We start from the raw sequence: 17,441 nt of genomic DNA, 5'->3' as shown, positions 1-17,441 counted from the left end.
ACACCCCACATCTGCTCTGCAGTCTCTTCTGGCCTGCCACTCACCAAGCTACTACAGTCAGTTCTCTGATCCTCTTTGCCCTTACTGAGAGCAAGCAAGAAGAGAATTGAGACAGCGGCCCCTTCCTCCAGTGTCACTGGAGAAGAAAAAAGAGTTGTCCCTAATACTCCATCTTTGCCCACTTGACTGCTTAGGGAAGCATCTGGATAGGTGAGGAGAGACAAAGCGCAGCAGTCCAGAGCCTGCTCCAACCACCACCACCATATATATTCAGCTCTGCCTCTTTTCTCCCTGTCATCCTGCTTGAAACAAACAGGATGAGCTTAACATGCTGGGAGAGCAGACTGCATGGAGGAAGGAGGTGGGATCAGAAGGTGATTGAGTGGGTAGGCTCTGTGCACTGCCTGTAAGCTGCCAGGAGGAGAATGAGGAAATAGCAGCAGAGGTGGTGGTGGGGAATATATATGCACTAAGATGTACATTAGAGTCTTTCCTAATTGCATACTCCAGATTGCATACTAGTAGAGTTGGTGGATCTACTCTAATTCAAGCTGCAGATCTGCTCAGGCTTCTTCTGCACTAAGATAACAACAGCATTGTGGTTTTCTCAGGTGATGGAGTCCATAGTTGGCAGTGAAGTCCATTGTTGCTGGTTCCATAGAAATACAGACTTCGTGACTTATAGCCTAGAAGAGCGTGTTGTTGAAACATCCTGGAATTATTACCTCAAGGCCTAGGGCTTGTTTACACATGCATGTAAAAGACCATCCAGACTTGATTAACACCTTTGTGTTACTTGGTGCACAACTGAGTATGTGAACACTCTCCCTTGAAACTATTGTTTGAGATCATCTCTGATATTTAGGTCTTTCTGTAGTGTTATTTTGTGAATCACCCATGCAAGTCATCATGAATGATGCAGTTGTTAACCAACTCTGGTTGGAGATGGTTAACCAACAGAAAAACCTTGTTGGTTAACATCTGAACAGGGTTATAATTTTAGAATAATAATTCTGAAATAATACTCTGATCTGGATTGTTTAAGAGTATAACATAGAATGCAGTGATGCAGAGAGTTATGGGAAAATACCTTTCCTCTATTCCTGTGCTTGGTTTGTTTTTATTTTACTTTTTTTATGGTCAATATTGGTTTGATACAAAAGACATAATATATCTGAGAATTTTTGTTCATGTAAATGATTGGTCAGAAAACTTCAAATTATATAGAAAAGTGCTGGTTTACAATCCAATCCTATTGAGTGCTGCCAGTGTGCGCCGTATCCAGACCCCCTTCCTGGGCCTTATCTTCCTGCACGGAACAATGTGGACTTGCACCAGCTGTATCACTAGCACCAGTTTGAGCTGTCCCATTATGGCTGCTGGGGCTTCCTCTGGGGTAAAGGGACAAATGTCCCCTTAACCCTACGGTTCTCAAACTTGCAGGGAGTTTGAGGACTGCAGGAAGTCCTTGCAGGGGATGGGGGGAAGCGGCGGGGGAAAAGCAGTGATGCGGTCCCCAGGATCGCATCGCTAAGGGGGCTGCAGGGACTGGCATGTACTCACCAGTCAATTTTTTCAATATATTAATATGGTCAAAGACCAGCATAAACAAAATATAACAACATTGTCTGTACAACAAAATTTAAAATTTTTTAACAGTTATAATAACAGTTTACTTATTATAATAAATAGCACATCATAATAAAAACAGCACATCATAATAAAAACAGGAAAACAGAGAAGATAACCATTAGAATTTTTTCTCATAACAAATGATACCCTTGTGGGTTTTGCAGGCAGCTGCCAAGAAACTAGCTCTCCCTCTTGTGTAGCGCAGGTTAGCTCCCTTAAGAAGTTCCTTGGCTTTCTCCTCATCGGGCAGGCCTGAAAATTTCCTAGTCAGGGGAGTAATAAGCATAGCACATATCCTGTGATAAAATGAGCAGTGGAACAAAACGTGTTCGATTGTTTCCACCTCGCCTGAGCCACAGGGGCAAATCCTTTCAAGAATAGGGATCTTTCTATAACAACCCTCCATATGCTGAGGGGAGAGCTCTCCATCTAGCTAAAAAGAAAGCTCTCCTGTGCCCTGGAAGCTCAAGAAGCAAGAGATAGGTGGCTGGTGCAGATATACCTGATGTCCTCCGTGGCTAAGAAACTTGGAGTTCTATTAATATCCACTTGCCGCTCGAGGTCCAACAACCTCTGCTTTATGGTTACTCACCAGTCCCTGCAACAGCCTCCCTGGGGTGCAGGGAGCCCTGCGCAAGCATCTGCAGGGCTCCCCGAAGCTTAAAAAGTGAAAGCACAGTGATTGTGCCCCACGTCCACAAAACCGGAAGTGGAACACGATCGCTGTGCTTTCACTTTTTAAACTTCAAGGAGCCCTGCAGATGCTCGCGCAGGGCTCCCTGCATCCCAGGGAGGCTGTTGCAGGGACTGGTGAGTACATGCAGCTCCCTTAGCGACGCGATCCCGGGGATCACGTCACTGCCTCCCCCTGCTCCAGCCGCTTTAGGGGAAAGAGGCTAGGGCCCTCTAAGCCCTGCCTTAACCAGAGTCTAGCAGTCAAAAATTCAGGTGGGTTGCAGTGTAGCCTGTGCCAGCACCACTGCACTGCTGCACAGGGATTTAGGTAGGATTGGGCTGTTAGTTTTCCAATGTGATCTTGATATGCTTTATTTTTTTCAGACTATCTAGTAAGAGAAAGAAATGGAATCATTGTGCATGACTGAACAATAGGAACTCAGTCATGATACAGTTCATCAAGTCTTGTAGTATGAATGTTAAAGCTCTTGCAATTACTTCCTCTTTTGTGCTCTGTGCTGCTGGAATGGCGTTTTACCTTTGTTCAGAATCTCAAATCCTGGCTCTATCTGTGCAGAAAAATAGATGGTATTGAATGGGTAAGATTATTAGAAGCTCACGCAGCAACAAGCAAGTTCCATTGCCGTCCCAGTGGAAATTTTTGAAGGGACACTTTCAGCAACAATAGAGTTTATCATCACTGCCCCTCTAGTGCTGTTTCACCACAGGGCTTTCTCTTTGTGGAGTGAAGGCAACAAAAGTCATGCAGAAGTAGCTGAGAAAAATCAATGGCTTGGCAATTGCGATCAGCAAGGTGCCTTTGTTAAATGCAAGCTTATCAATATCCCAGTAAGATAATAAAGCAGTTCCATTCCCACATCCGAAAATGGTCTCTCGGGAGTAAAAATGTAATGGAGTTGTTACTTGCAACGGCACGCTATTTAGAGTCATTTTTCAGACGTTTAGGACATACTTTTCTTAAAAAAATAAAATCTTTACCTTTTTAATACTACATTTCATTTCTATGGTGAAATCTGTGCAAGATAGAATGTTTCTTAACTGTCAAGTCCCAGAATTGTAATGCAAGGTGGCCTTTAGTGTAGCATGTTGCGATTGCTATTTCTGAACTTTTCAGAGAGATTTCAACAGCCACTTTCTGCCCCTGACGATATCCTCTGCTTCTCTACCTAGTCATTCGTGTTCTAGATAGTCGTGTTGCAGACCATAATATTTCCCTGGCATTTGCCATAAAAGAGCAACACCTCAATTTTGTCAAACTCTGAGAATGCACTTTGGTACTTGGAGTACTTAAAGTCATTTCAGCATCATCCTATGCATGTCTACTCAGAAGTAAGTCCCATTGGCTTCAATTGGACCTATTCCCAGGTAAGTGTATGTGGGACTGCAACCCAACTTTTTTTTTATAACAAATTATCATAATGGAGAACAGTTTAAAAGTGTGTAGACTCAGTGTTATGACTAAGCAACCAGAGAAGGGCTAAAGGAAGTGTCCTGTGGAAGCCAGTAGTCATATATTTTTAGCCCATGAGTGGAAAAACTTGGAAGATCCATTCTGAGTGGAAAAAATCTCCAGCAGTTATCTCAAATTGACAGCCTAGGTCAGCTGCTTTATTAAAAGAAAAATACAAAACAAGTTCGAAGACTATTCACACATCTCCTGTGTGCCGTCTGGCTTAATTTAGGCCTTATCTAAGGAATCTCTAGAGTTTCCTACCAGCTGCACTGAAGTAATAGCAAGTTCTCTCTAATAACAGGCTTAAGCCACTTCTGCCCAACATTGCATATAAACAACAGGGATCAAATGTGTACCGCTGTGGACTGGGCAGAAATGGGTTAATACTAAATAGGACTAAGCAACTTGTGAGCACCCAATCAGTGTGCACATATTAGCTTGAGATCAAAATGCAATATGCTGTTTAACTTTTGATTGCCTCATGGAGTAGGCTAGATGCGTGTATTTCATACAACCTCAAACTAGACCAATCCAGTAAGCAAAATGATTCTTTTCAATGAATCCATCTTTTCAAAATGATGCAAAATGATTCATCTTTCAATGAATCCATCTTTTCAATGGTGCTTTTCAACCTCTTCATAAATGACCTGGAGACGGGGTTGAGCAGTGAGGTGGCTAAGTTTGCAGACGACACCAAACTTTTCCAAGTGGTGACCAGAAGTGATTGTGAGGAGCTCCAGAAGGATCTCTCCAAACTGGCAGAATGGGCAGCAAAATGGCAGATGCATTTCAATGTAAGTAAGTGTAAAGTCATGCACATTGGGGCAAAAAATCAAAACTTCACATATAGGCTAATGGGTTCTGAGCTGTCTGTGACAGATCAGGAGAGAGATCTTGGGGTGGTGTTGGACAGGTCGATGAAAGTGTCGACCCAATGTGCGGCGGTAGTGAAGAAGGCCAATTCTATGCTTGGGATCATTAGAAAAGGTATTGAGAACAAAACGGCTAATATTATAATGCCGTTGTACAAATCAATGGTAAGGCCACACCTGGAGTATTGTGTCCAGTTCTGGTCGCCACATCTCAAAAAGGATAATGTGGAAATGAAAAAGGTGCAAAAGAGAGCGACTAAGATGGTTACTGGTCTGGGGCACCTTCCTTATGTGGAAAGGCTAAGGTGTTTGGGTCTCTTCAGCCTAGAAAAGAGGTGCCTGAGGGGGGACATGATTGAGACATACAAAATTATGCATCGGAATGATAGAGTGGATAGAGAGATGCTCTTTACACTCTCACATAACACCAGAACCAGGGGACATCCACTAAAATTGAGTGTTGCGAGGGTTAAGACAGACAAAAGAAAATATTTCTTTACTCAGCGTGTGGTCAGTCTGTGGAACTCCTTGCTGCAGGATGTGGTGATGGCATTTGGCCTGGACACCTTTAAAAGGGGATTGGACAAGTTTCTGGAGGAAAAATCCATTACGAGTTACAAGCCATGATGTGCATGTGCAACCTCCTGATTTTAGAAATGGGCAATGTCAGAATGCCAGATGCAAGGGAGGGCACCAGGATGCAGGTCTCTTGTTATTCGGTGTGCTCCCTGGGGCATTTGGTGGGCCACTGTGAGATGCAGGAAGCTGGACTAGATGGGTCTATGGCCTGATCCAGTGGGGCTGTTCTTATGTTCTTATGTTTGGAGTGTCCTTTTGGCATTTCTTTTGCCTTAACTGCCAATACTACTTTTGTTATGAATCTACAGTGCTTTGTTAGCAGTGCTGTGGCCGGCATTCTTTAGTGCTTCTGGAAGAATCTCTTCCAGAAATCAAAAGAGAAAAAGACAATCAATGAAAATTCCTGACAAGCTGGAAAGTGACTGAAGCAGATTCTTTAAGAGAAACACACAAAACGAACAACTTAGCAACAGGTTTTATGGGTCCACTGGAGGAAGGGCAACATTTACTTCCATTTCACTGGCCCCTGGAGTAATGGAAGATTCTCCTAGAAATTTAAATAATTTTGCCTCAAGCTCTGCTTCTTAGTACTTGCTCTTTATTGCCTTCCTGTGTGGCACTGAGAGTTCACAATGAAAATTGTTTGACTGCTTACCATGCTTCACCCACGCAGTCACACACACAAATTCACAAATGTCATAAGTTACAGACATTTCTCTCACTGGCTTCAGAAAGCAGAATTCCCATGGTCTCCATGATTACAGTCCAGTCTTATTTACAACTTACAGGTAGAACAACATATTTATTTTTTTATTGCCCCCAAAGCTCAGGAGACACGTTATGAAACATATACAGGAGTTTAAAAATCTTTTCTGAACCATATTCTGCTGTAATGACAAACTGCTAAAGAACAATAAATGATTCCACTCTTGCTATTATGCAGGAGTGAAAGCGAGCTTGTGCATTGCCCTGTGCATGGTCTGTACTAATCACACTAAGATTGTCGAAGGGCAATTTGTTAAATGACTTTTATTCTTCTTTCTGTCAACAATAATTTAATACAATCTGTTTTGCCATTACCATGGTGAATTGCAAGATTAGGTTACTTTTAAATATCTCATTAAGACTTTTTTTCCTCTGCTGAGTAGGATTTTTGAACTAGTAAATGTACAAATAGATAAAGTGATATTTTCTACTGTGCCTGCTTTCAGCCACGGGCTAAACTTTAGCACCCTGGAATGTAAATCTTAGGTTCTCTCTCTGAGCCAGATCACAAAGTGCAGATGCATTGATGTTTTCAGTGTTATTCTTGTTGTTATTCATATCTGTTTAAATTAATGCCCACGCCACCTTTTTAAGAGGGAAGTAAGCAGTAATTCACAGCCCAATCCTATCTAACTCCCCCTGTTCCATGCAGTCCTACCAAAGGTGCGCGCGCTGTAACTCATGGGGGAGTTTCAAGTCCCTAATGTTTCATTGGGTAGGGGAACAGTTGTTTGCTTGCTCAGGGGTAAGCCTCCACCACCTGCATGGGTCTACTCAGATCTGTACAAGCTCGTACTTTGTTGGCGCAAGTTTGAGTGGACATGGGAAAGAGAATTCAGTCCTGGAAGGGGTATAGGACATTGGCAGGCTGCTGACACCAGTACTACCCTTTCCCAACCTCAATCTGGCCTCCCCATCCAGTCTCCTCCCCATTCTGCCTTCTCCCCTCTTTGTTCTGCACACACTCTCCCGCCATCATCAGACTTACCTTACTGGGTCCAGCGGTGGTCATTTCACACTGCCTTTGATTGCAGCAGCACTCTTAAAATGGCAGCCATGATATCAGAAATTTGTTCCACTGTCATAAACCTCTCTACTTGATGACCCAACCCTGGAGAGGTCACAATCCTGGATAAACACAATACACTTGTCACAGTTAACTTTCCTACTCTCTTTGCTTAGTCTCAGTGTGGCTTTTTGGCTAAAAAGAAATTATGAGTTTGCTATAGCGGTGAACAAAATGATTACATTAGAAGTGTAGAGGAGTGGATTTCTACATAGTAGAGGGGTCACCATATATTCCTATATCTGGGCTATTCTGCACAATATAGAATGTGGAAATGCATGCAGAATTCAGCAGCTAGAGGATCTTAGTTTTATTCTTGTTAAAAATGCAAGTTTCTATTCCCTAAGGTTTTAAAACTAGGGTTTGAAAGTGTGTGGGCAAAGTTTGGTAAATCCCCCAAAAGCAGTGATTTCAGCCTTTTAATCTTGTGGCACACTGAGAATGCACTAAAATTGTCAAGGCACTGACAAAATGGTCGGTTTTTTGACAGGTAACAAGGCATACCTCACTGCTGATTGGGAGTTCACATCCCTTAATGTCCCTACTTATATATGACCCTCCCCCAAACTGTGATGACATACCTGCAAACCACTCACTGCACACCAGTGTGCCACCACACTCGAGTTGAAAAGCACTGTTCTAAAATCATAAACATGCCCAATCTCGTCTGATCTCGGAAGCTAAGCAGGGTCAGGCCTGGTTAGTACTTGGATGGGAGACTGCCTGGGAATACCGGGTGCTGTAGGTTTATACCATAATCTTTCGAGACTGAAGGTTGCCAACCACCAAAATCATAAAGAAGACTAGAAGAGTATTCGGTGGTCTGATTCTGGAACAGGATTGGCCCAATTGATCAAAGGTCGGCCGTGAGATCCAGGACAGGCAGAGGTCAAGTTCTGTGAGCAGTAATTGAATATTAGAAAGTGTGGTAATCCAGGGTAATCCAATATCAGCTATATAAGGATGGACAAAACAGCTGAGCTGAGCAGGGGTCTCTCAGGTGAGGTGAATTGCTCAGTCTCTGAGGTGGGTTTTTAGAAATTGGATGAAACCAAATGGGCGCATGGGGTTAAGTTCCCTGAGTAATAAGAGGTTGGAGTCTGCAACCTGTGAAGCCAACTTGTATTGCAGCTAGTTAGTTTTGTGGCAAGAATATGACTCTACTGCCTCAGTAAACAAGCCTGGCTGGAGCCTCCAAGAACCAAAACACCCGCACTCTATACTCACTACCAGCCACTTCTCATGAGTAGGAGAAATAGAATAATGTTTGCAAATGCAAGTGCTTTGCTTAAACATAATTTATACATGTCTCAGGACATGGCTTTTCTTGGCTCCCAATGTGGATGACGTTGATGTTGAATTTCAATATTATTTTGTGTGTGTGTTGTGTGTTTTAGTACACACAATGCTACCCCTACTTTTTTGTCTCCATTCCCGTTGACTTGACTTCACAACATATCTTCATACAATACAATCTCCAGAAGACTATAATGTCAATATAACAAAAAGAATGGTTGTTTTGACTCTTTCAAGTTGCTCTTTAAACCCAAGAAGTAACAAATATGCCTTTACTTGTCACGCTTAGTAAAAACCAAGGTACGATGATACGGTGACATCTGCACTTAATCACATTTCTAGTGAGACTGAATGGCTCCAGAGGATAAATAAAGGCCTTCATTTGCAGTCATGTGTGATACAGAATTGATCGTTCAAGATGTTAGTTACTCTTACTGGTGTCAGGTTAAACATTCCTTGTACATTGTTGTAAGTCATACTTCCCTCCAAAGCCTATAATAAAAGTTGCAGAAATTACAGGCTAGTGACATGGTTGTGTACAGCTAAGTGGCATATTTTGTGTAATACACAACACTCAAGCACGAATCTGAAATTACGTACATATAAAACTTACACTCCATGTATTTATTCACAAACCAATGGGTATATTTAAGCCTCTTCATTTCAGTGGTGTTAAGCGGACTAAAACCCTATGTTGGACTGTAGTTACTGTGATTTATTAGATAGATGTCACAGATCTTTGCGAGCAAGAGACATGTAATTGTTAAATGACAGGCTTGGATTGGGGAGAATTCAAATCCATACTTAACCATGAAGATCGTTAGGTAATCTTTTGGCCAGTCACAGTTCCTCAAGCCAGCCTACCTCATAGGGTGGTTCTGAGGATAACAAGAGGACAGAGAATAGTGTACATAAACCCCAGGCTCCTTTGAGAAGAAAGAACAGCATTAAAATGTAATCAGTCAATCAATTTTTGGGCTTCAAAAACAACACACACAATTGCTTAGGCTGCAGTCCTATGCACAATTTCCTGGGAGCAAGCCCTGTTGACCTAATGGGATTTACTTTTGAGTAGACATGCATATGATTGCTTTTAGTAAAGCAATATTTTAAAACTCACAATAATTTTTAGAAAGTGTGTGTCAAGAAAATCCACTCTGAGTGAACACTCAAGCTCATGCCACACAAATTGCCACCTGTGGTACTGCCTTAATACAAATGACATGGATTCTAGATATCAGTTACAAGCAAGAAAAGCAAGCACAAATCATATAAAGGCTTAAAGAACCTTTTTTTTTTCCTAAACAACTACAGTTTGAGAAAGTGGTTAATGTTCAAAATGGAAGTATCCAAAATTTGCTTCCGCTGGAGGAAGGAATCCTATTCCAAAGGAAAGATACATTTGGATACAACCAGGATGTTCTCTATACAAGGACTATTTAAAAGGATTATTAAATATTTTGAATCACTGAATCCTCCAGAGATTCAGAATGGTTTAGACCAGGTGTATTTAAGCTCTGGTCTGTGGGCTGGTTTTGGCATTTGAAAAAAGCTATTGGGGTGCGATGCTTTTTCTTAGCATTGAAACTGCCTTTCTTCTCACCTGATTGTCCCATAGCCTTGCACTGAGCAACTGCTTTCAATGCCTGTCATCCCAAATGCCTCTACACCCCAATTTCCTGGGGGCAGCAGTTGCCTGGCGTGAGGCTGTGGGATGACTGGCTGAGGAAAAAGGCAGCTGTAGCATGGAACAACAAGTGCTTTCTGTTCTGTGCCACACTGCGCCAAATGCAGCAGACCAAGGTTTGGAGACTGCTGGTTTAGACAAAAATTGGGTTTATTCCTTTTTTTTTACATTGGAAGTGGGCAATCCTTTTTCCGAGTATAAAGCGATGTGCTTGAAAGGACATTGTTTTCTTTTGCCTGGTTTGAAACGTTGTTACTAGAAGACCAGCCTGCCTCATCAGCTATTCTCGCCCCTAATAGGACTGGAGGTGGCTTCTACCAGTTTCCCAGCTGGTGTTCTGAAGTATTTAACTACTTAACCAGCACGGGGCTCCCTGCTAATATACCTAAGTGCGTGAATAGGTCCAAGACTTAATGACGATACCTTCATTGCTCTCAGCAGCAGGTGCTTCACTTCCCACTGAGAATATAACCCTGCTGCTTTCACTCATAGCAGGAGCAACAGGAGCAAAATGCATGAAGGAATAAGAAATGTCACTGTGTAATTTATTAGAAATTCCAGTTGCTCATAGGATCTACCTAGGTGTTTAAGGTAAAACTCTTAATTGACAGGTTATGCTTTCTTGCCTGGGAAGAACTTGGGCACCTCCAAGTCTGAAAGAACTTGCCTCCATGAACCCATTCACCGAATCTTGTTGAACTGCTAAGTCACCATTTTGGAAGCATGGTCATTATGCTCTTTTCTCTGAAGGTTTGTGTTTTGTTTTTTAAACTGAAGTTAGCACAGTCTTTGCACGCTCAATCAATTGCAGAGTTAGCCAATTGATAGCTGTAGACAGAATGTTGGCCTGGAATCCCAAGGTTCATGTCTAGCTGTGCTATGGACACACAAAGTAGCCTTGAAGAAATCACTTATCTCTCAGTTTAAGGCCTTGCTTTGCTAAAAACGGGGGTGATATCAGTAACTAATTCCACAAGGTCTCTTTGCTAATGGATGGAACAATGAAAGGAAGACTGTGAGTCAGTTCAGTGTTCTTATGACTGCTGACAAAAAAAATAACTGAAATTGACTTCTGTTTTGGAGTTTTAGTCCAGTTAATGTTGGAGATGTATCCTGAGCTATTGCTCCACAAACTAACAAATTTCTGTTCAGTTGAGGGGAGACAGTTGATTTCCACTGATTCCTCCTTTTCTTTACTGTGTTCTGTATTCCCCCTGACATTTGCTGATTAAGGATCTGTCGGGAATAGGATGGTTTTTACTATTGGGGGTGGAGGGAGGCTGCAGCAGGAAGAGGATATTGGTGAAAATCTCTTTGTGGAAATTTGATGGCTTGCTTTTCCTTTACATTAGTGGTTCTCACACTTTTAGCACTGGGACCCACTTTTTAGAATGAGAATCCATCAGGACCCACCGGAAGTAATATCATGACTGGAAGTGACATCATCAGACAGGAAAATTTTTAACAATCTGGGGCTATAAACCTACCCACACTTACCCAGGAGTAAGTCCCATTGACTATCATTGTTAAAAACATATACATAGTAGCCTGTTCAAAGTATAAATCTGTAATTTTCCCAAATGCAGTCACATACCATCAATTCTAATATAAGAAGAATAAAATACATATTGAAATGAATAGGGACCCACCTGAAATTGGCTTGTGACCCACCTAGTGGGTCCTGACCCACAGTTTGAGAAGCACTGCTTTATGTCATTCAGTCACAGTACTGCCTTTCATATTATGGATTGTGTATCCTTTCAGACACTTAGAATATTGCATTGTCTTTAGCATATCCGTACAAAGGCTCCGGTTATTAGTTTTCAAAATATGACCAACCTAGATGATGGCAGCGGTTCCACATCCCCAAACTAATTTTAACATCAAAATATTAGGTATACAGAATGTAAATGTAAGGTGTACAGAATTTTCTGCCATAGATGGCTTACCTCCTTGCACCTTTTTTCTCCTATTTGTCCTCAACTTAACTCTGTTGTCTAGAATTGACCTTGAGTGACCAAAGGGAGTCTCAGAGGAAATACTGTGGGGAGGTAAGAGGCAGATGGTGGGGGAGTATACTTGCTGTTAAAAATGAGATCCCCACCTAAGAACATTACAGAGAACATAAGAACATTTGAAGAGCCTCACTGAATCAGGCCAAAGGCCCATCTAGTCCCGCTTCCTGTATCTCACACTGGCCCACCAGTTGACTCAAGAACCACACAAGGCAACAAGAGGCCTGCATCCTGTTGCCACTCCCTTGTATCTGGCATTCTGAGGTAGCATTCTGGCATTCTGTTTACCCTTGCATCCCCCAATAAAGACACCAGACTGTGGCTTGAATCTGACTTGCTCCACTTTTTTAAGCACAAGTGACCAATTTTTAAAACATGAAATCCACCGAACATATCATCCCTCCCTCTACAGTTTGAGATAGGAGAAAAAACTACTATTCACGGCCAATTCAGATGACAGCAAAAAATTCCTACCTGGTCCTCCTGATGAGTGACCAGCTAATCTCAGACTGTACGTACCCATCATGGCTCTCTCTTTCTGTGTGTGTGCTGCAGTTTTGTTTCACACGCATGGAGCTGAGTTCATTTTGGACAGCCTTGTTCTGAACAAAGAGGAAAGGCTATTTCCTCTGTTATTGTGGTATTGTTATTATGATTACTAAGAATATTTACATAGTCCATTCAACAAGAAATTTCACGTTTAAAGGATGTTGTTGTCGTCAATATAGGAGATGTAGGAGATGCCGGATTTTGAATTTAATGAAGCCATGTATCTTTAAAGAATAATAAATGGATAGCACTTCATTGTGGAGTTGCAACACCTGTCCCCCAAATCTACCACATTGTCATCCTCCATTTGCCATCATGTTGCAGTGGTTCCATGCTGCTATGTTAGGACTGCAACTTAATGGCTGATCAAGTTATTTGCATGCCTAGATCTCCAGGTTCAATCCTCAGCACCTCCAGTTTAAAGGATTTTGATAGCACGACTGGGAAAGACCCTGTTGGAGAACAGCTGCCAGTCACTAGATTATATAGGGCTAGATAGACCTATGGTATGACCAGTGTTGAAGGTAGTATTATATTTTCACAGAAAAGACTATATAATTTGTAATTATGGAATTGTGAAGCATATCTTTCACATAGTGGTAGATTTCCCCCTGACTTTAGAGGTGCCCAAGTTCTTTCAAAATCTGACAGGGTTTTTAAACTCTTGCCATGTAGGAATTTCTTTGACTGCTTTGAACTGTTCTGGCTTCTTGCACTGTTGGCATTGTAGTAATAGAGTGGGAGGAATGACCTGTGATGTGAATGCTGTGGCTTTCATTGACCCTCACTTCATTGAAGATGGCAGGATGCCAGAGCAAGGCTAGTGCAGAGAGCATAGTTTTCGTAGGCAAAGGAATGAAATCAGCACAGTAAACTGCCTTGTAATTATTACTATTAAGAATAGTATTGTGGAATGCTAAGAAGCTGGGGTGTCACAAAAAGAGTCTGTGAGGAAGCATTTATCAAGTCTGTGCAGGACAGGCTTTTAACTATCTCAAAGGAGAGATCAAAGACTTGTTTCTTGCCATCTTTCATATTTTCTCTGTGGGTCAATAGACGTTTGTATATTCCGCATGCCTTTCCAGGCCAGACAGCCACTGTGTGTGCATTGATTCCAATGTGATGGTAGAAATTACTTATACACTATTCATAACATCATGGTTTTCAGATGTATGCTGATTATGACCTTTACAGAGCCCAAGATCATGATAGGTAAAGCTTGATGACAAACCATCAAGGTTTCATAGCATCTGGGAAGGAAATGATTCAAAATAGATGTTCTAATAATTTTAAAAAGCTGTATAATCAATATACTTAACAATCCTTTATCTGTTTTCATGTTCAATTATTAGACAACATCTCTTAAAAATGAAACCTAAACCTAAAAGGTCTGGAACCACTATTCTGGATTAATGCTCTGAGTTCCCTTCAACAGAAGGAAACGTTTGATACATGCACCATATTGTAGATATGCTATTCTTCAGACTGTGTCTTTTACTGCTAAACAAGTGAAATCCACATGACCATTTAGTTGCTGTGAAGTAACATGGAAGAACATAAAAGGGAAAGTGTATGTGAAACATTTTTTATATAGTGATGTGATGCATTTGTGATTTGCAGTGAGATCACGGATGAAATCAGTGGTGCACTTTGTACTTCTGGCTTCCATGGACTTACTTGGGGAAAGAATGCAAGGTCAAAGATAATAAAATAACCACAGAGTCCTATGCATGTTTATTCAGAAGTAAGGGCCCAATCTAATGGGCCCCCAGCACCAGCGCTGAGCTCCAGTGCCAGTATGGGTGCTGTAAACATGCTGTAAAGCACATTTATGGCAACCTGGGAATAGGGAATGCCTGCATTAGCAGGCGGGGACATCTCTTGCAGTGCCAGCCAAAGATAAGGTTTTTCAGGGCAGGGGAAGACCGGGAGTGGGTGGAATGGGTCAGAGGGAAGGATTGGACGCAGGGGCGTGTGGAGGCCTCCACTGAATTCTGTGCTTCATGTCAGGCGCAAACTGGAGGAGACCCATTGCTGGACTTTTGCCCTTACTCAGGGGAAGGCGACATCTTCTTTCTCTAAGGCGACCTCTGAAAGCTGCCATGGCAGCTTTCAGATGCAGCAGTAGCCATTTTGGCACCGCTGCTCCTCTGGGCACCGAGCAGCTTAGAATTGAGCTGCCAGTTTCATTTAACAGCCCAATCCTGTCCTTTCCCCACTGAATGCTGGGGCGGGGGGGGGGGAGACAATTGGGAGGCTTGGGAGTGGAAAGCTTTCACCAGTCTGCATCTCCTTACTCATGACCACCTGCTATCTCTTTTTGGGTATCAAATGCTGTCACTGCCTGCTGAAATGACTTTCAAAAATCCTCACTTAATTTAACACAATCATTAATGTGTTATCATAGCAAATTAACAAGATTTAATATCTATTGGGATAAATTGTATTGCTTTGTGGAGCATGTGGCAATGGGGAAAAAAGAATACAGTGCTCATTTATGTGTGTTTTGTTGAGCTAGTGGATTGCCCTCAGTGCTTTTGTATGTAATTGATGAAAAGTATTATTCTGATTATACAAGAATTTATATATGTGTGTGTTGGTGAAAGAAGGAAAAGATCTTATTACATTTAGACTATAAAAAGAAGAGTTTAATGGACCATGATAAGTCCTTTTAAAACATTAATTTTTTACGTTGTCTTTAATTTCCATGATAATGAAATGCTCACAATAGTCATTGGATATTATTATATGAGCAATAAATTAGATCATTCTAGTTAAATGCAAATCCTCTTTGTTATTGGGATACGAATACCCTACATTACACTTAACACAGATTGTTAGATGGCACCTTTCAAAGGTATTTCCTGTGAGAATTATTGTTGATTTTCAGAATCCTTTTATGTAACTACTGTTAAGCTGATTCAAATGCCATGATTTTAGAAAGATATGATTAAATAGTTCAGCTAACTTTATTTTTTAAAATTGCCTCCTCTGCCAGTGTAAGCCTGAGAGCTCAGTGACATTTGCAGGTAATCAACACCTTTTCCATGTACAATCACAAAATGCAGGGAAATGAAATGTAACACACACAGATGGCTTTAGCATGTCAAGCTGCTGTTACTGTATTGATAAACAAAGGGATTGACAAATGCACATTAGGCTTTTAATTAAGCCGAGTGCCAGGCTGCTGGCCTCCCAAGAGTCATAAAATTGGGTGCTGATTCCCTACTAGTTTTATTGGGCACAAATTAGAGATCACATGTGGATGACTTTCCCCTTGGATATGTTGTGTTCATATCTCAATGGCATATTTATCATCAGTATGGATAAGGAGCAAAGCAACACCTGCTCTGTCACTTTGGGCTCTGGGTGCAGGAAAATTCCTGCCTAGTAGCCCTTGGACTACTAGCACTGGTGGAATATGCGTTCTGTTAGCAGGGCCTAGGAGAGGGGGGTTAAGGGGATAATTTGTACCTGGGCCCAGGGTCAGAAAGGGGGCCCAGGAGCCAAAGGAGGGGGCCTGGAAATTTTGTGGAATCTTACACTCCAGGCCCAGGATCCTTACATTCCTAAATAGTGCCACTTGTGGGAGGAAACTGAACTTCTACAGTAGCCCTTTGGCTTAAGGATCTGCTTACCATGAAGGAGTGTAGAGGAGCTCAGTGACACAGCTGCGGGACTACAGCTGTAGCAGAAGCAAGTTTTGGTGAACACTTTCCATTCTAGTATGAGCCTAAAACTCATCTCCTGCAATGATTTTCTATATTTGAAAGATTTTATTATTTATTTTTCACATTTTTATACCACCCTTCCTCCAAGGAGCTCAGGGCGGTGTACACAGCTGCTGCTCTCCTTTTGTCCTCACAACAACCCTGTGAGGTAGGTGAGGCTGAGAGAAAGTGACTGGCCCAAGGTCACCCAGGAAGCTTCATGGTTGAGGTGGGATTTGAACCTGGATCTTCCAGGTCTAAGCCCACCTCCCAAACCACTTCACCACCCTGGCTCTTAGAGAGACTTAGAGATTTTAGAGAGACTTAGGAGCGTGTTTGGTTTTCCATATTACTGTATCTAGCTGCCTCCGCCAGGCAGGCAGGTAGACCTGAGCTCTGCATTGGGAAGACTGGAAGACCTGGGCTCCAAAGACCATCCAGCTGTTGCTACTTCCGCCTGCCTATTTTGCCCCATTCTGGCCACTCCCCCACTCTGTTTCACCCCACCCCCTTTGCAAAGGGGCCCAAGAGAAATTTTGTATCCCCTGATAAAATTCCTCTCAGAAGCCCTGCCTGTTAGCGCTGTCTGCTGTAAAACAACCATAAAGTGGGCTCCGGCAGGTATCCCCTTTGGATAGCCTCCCCACTCCCTTTCTTTCCTTGGACTTTCGTCAGTAATTTCTCAGGCACAAGTCCAAGGAAGCCCATTGCAGAGTAGGAGGCTTACGGATATTACCGAGGCTACATATTTCACCTTTAATTATTTAAATACCCTTTCCCTTCTGAGGCCTCCCACTCTCCCCCCTCCTGGATACAGTGCATGCATTTTTGGCAGGCTGCACCAGTGGGGAGGGGGAGAAAAGCATAGGATTAGGCTGTTATTCACTTAAGTGTCTGAGTACAGGATCAGGGTGCTTAATATACGGAAGAGAGGAATTGTGTATCTTTACAGAGGGTTGTTCATATACTGTGTATATTTAAACTCAGAGGAGAAGAAAGTCTTAAGCTGCCATTGAACATAATATCTCACCTTAATGACACAACTGAAAGAGACAAACTCACAGCATCTGTTTGACAGAAGAGGGAATTGTGAAAAATACCCCAAGAGTATGAAAGTGAGC

The sequence above is a fragment of the Tiliqua scincoides genome, chromosome 1 (genome assembly GCF_035046505.1).
Source record: "Tiliqua scincoides isolate rTilSci1 chromosome 1, rTilSci1.hap2, whole genome shotgun sequence".
NCBI classification, from domain to species: Eukaryota; Metazoa; Chordata; class Lepidosauria; order Squamata; family Scincidae; genus Tiliqua; species Tiliqua scincoides.
The sequence above is the reverse complement of the archived record's forward strand: the minus strand, read 5'-3'. Positions refer to the sequence as shown.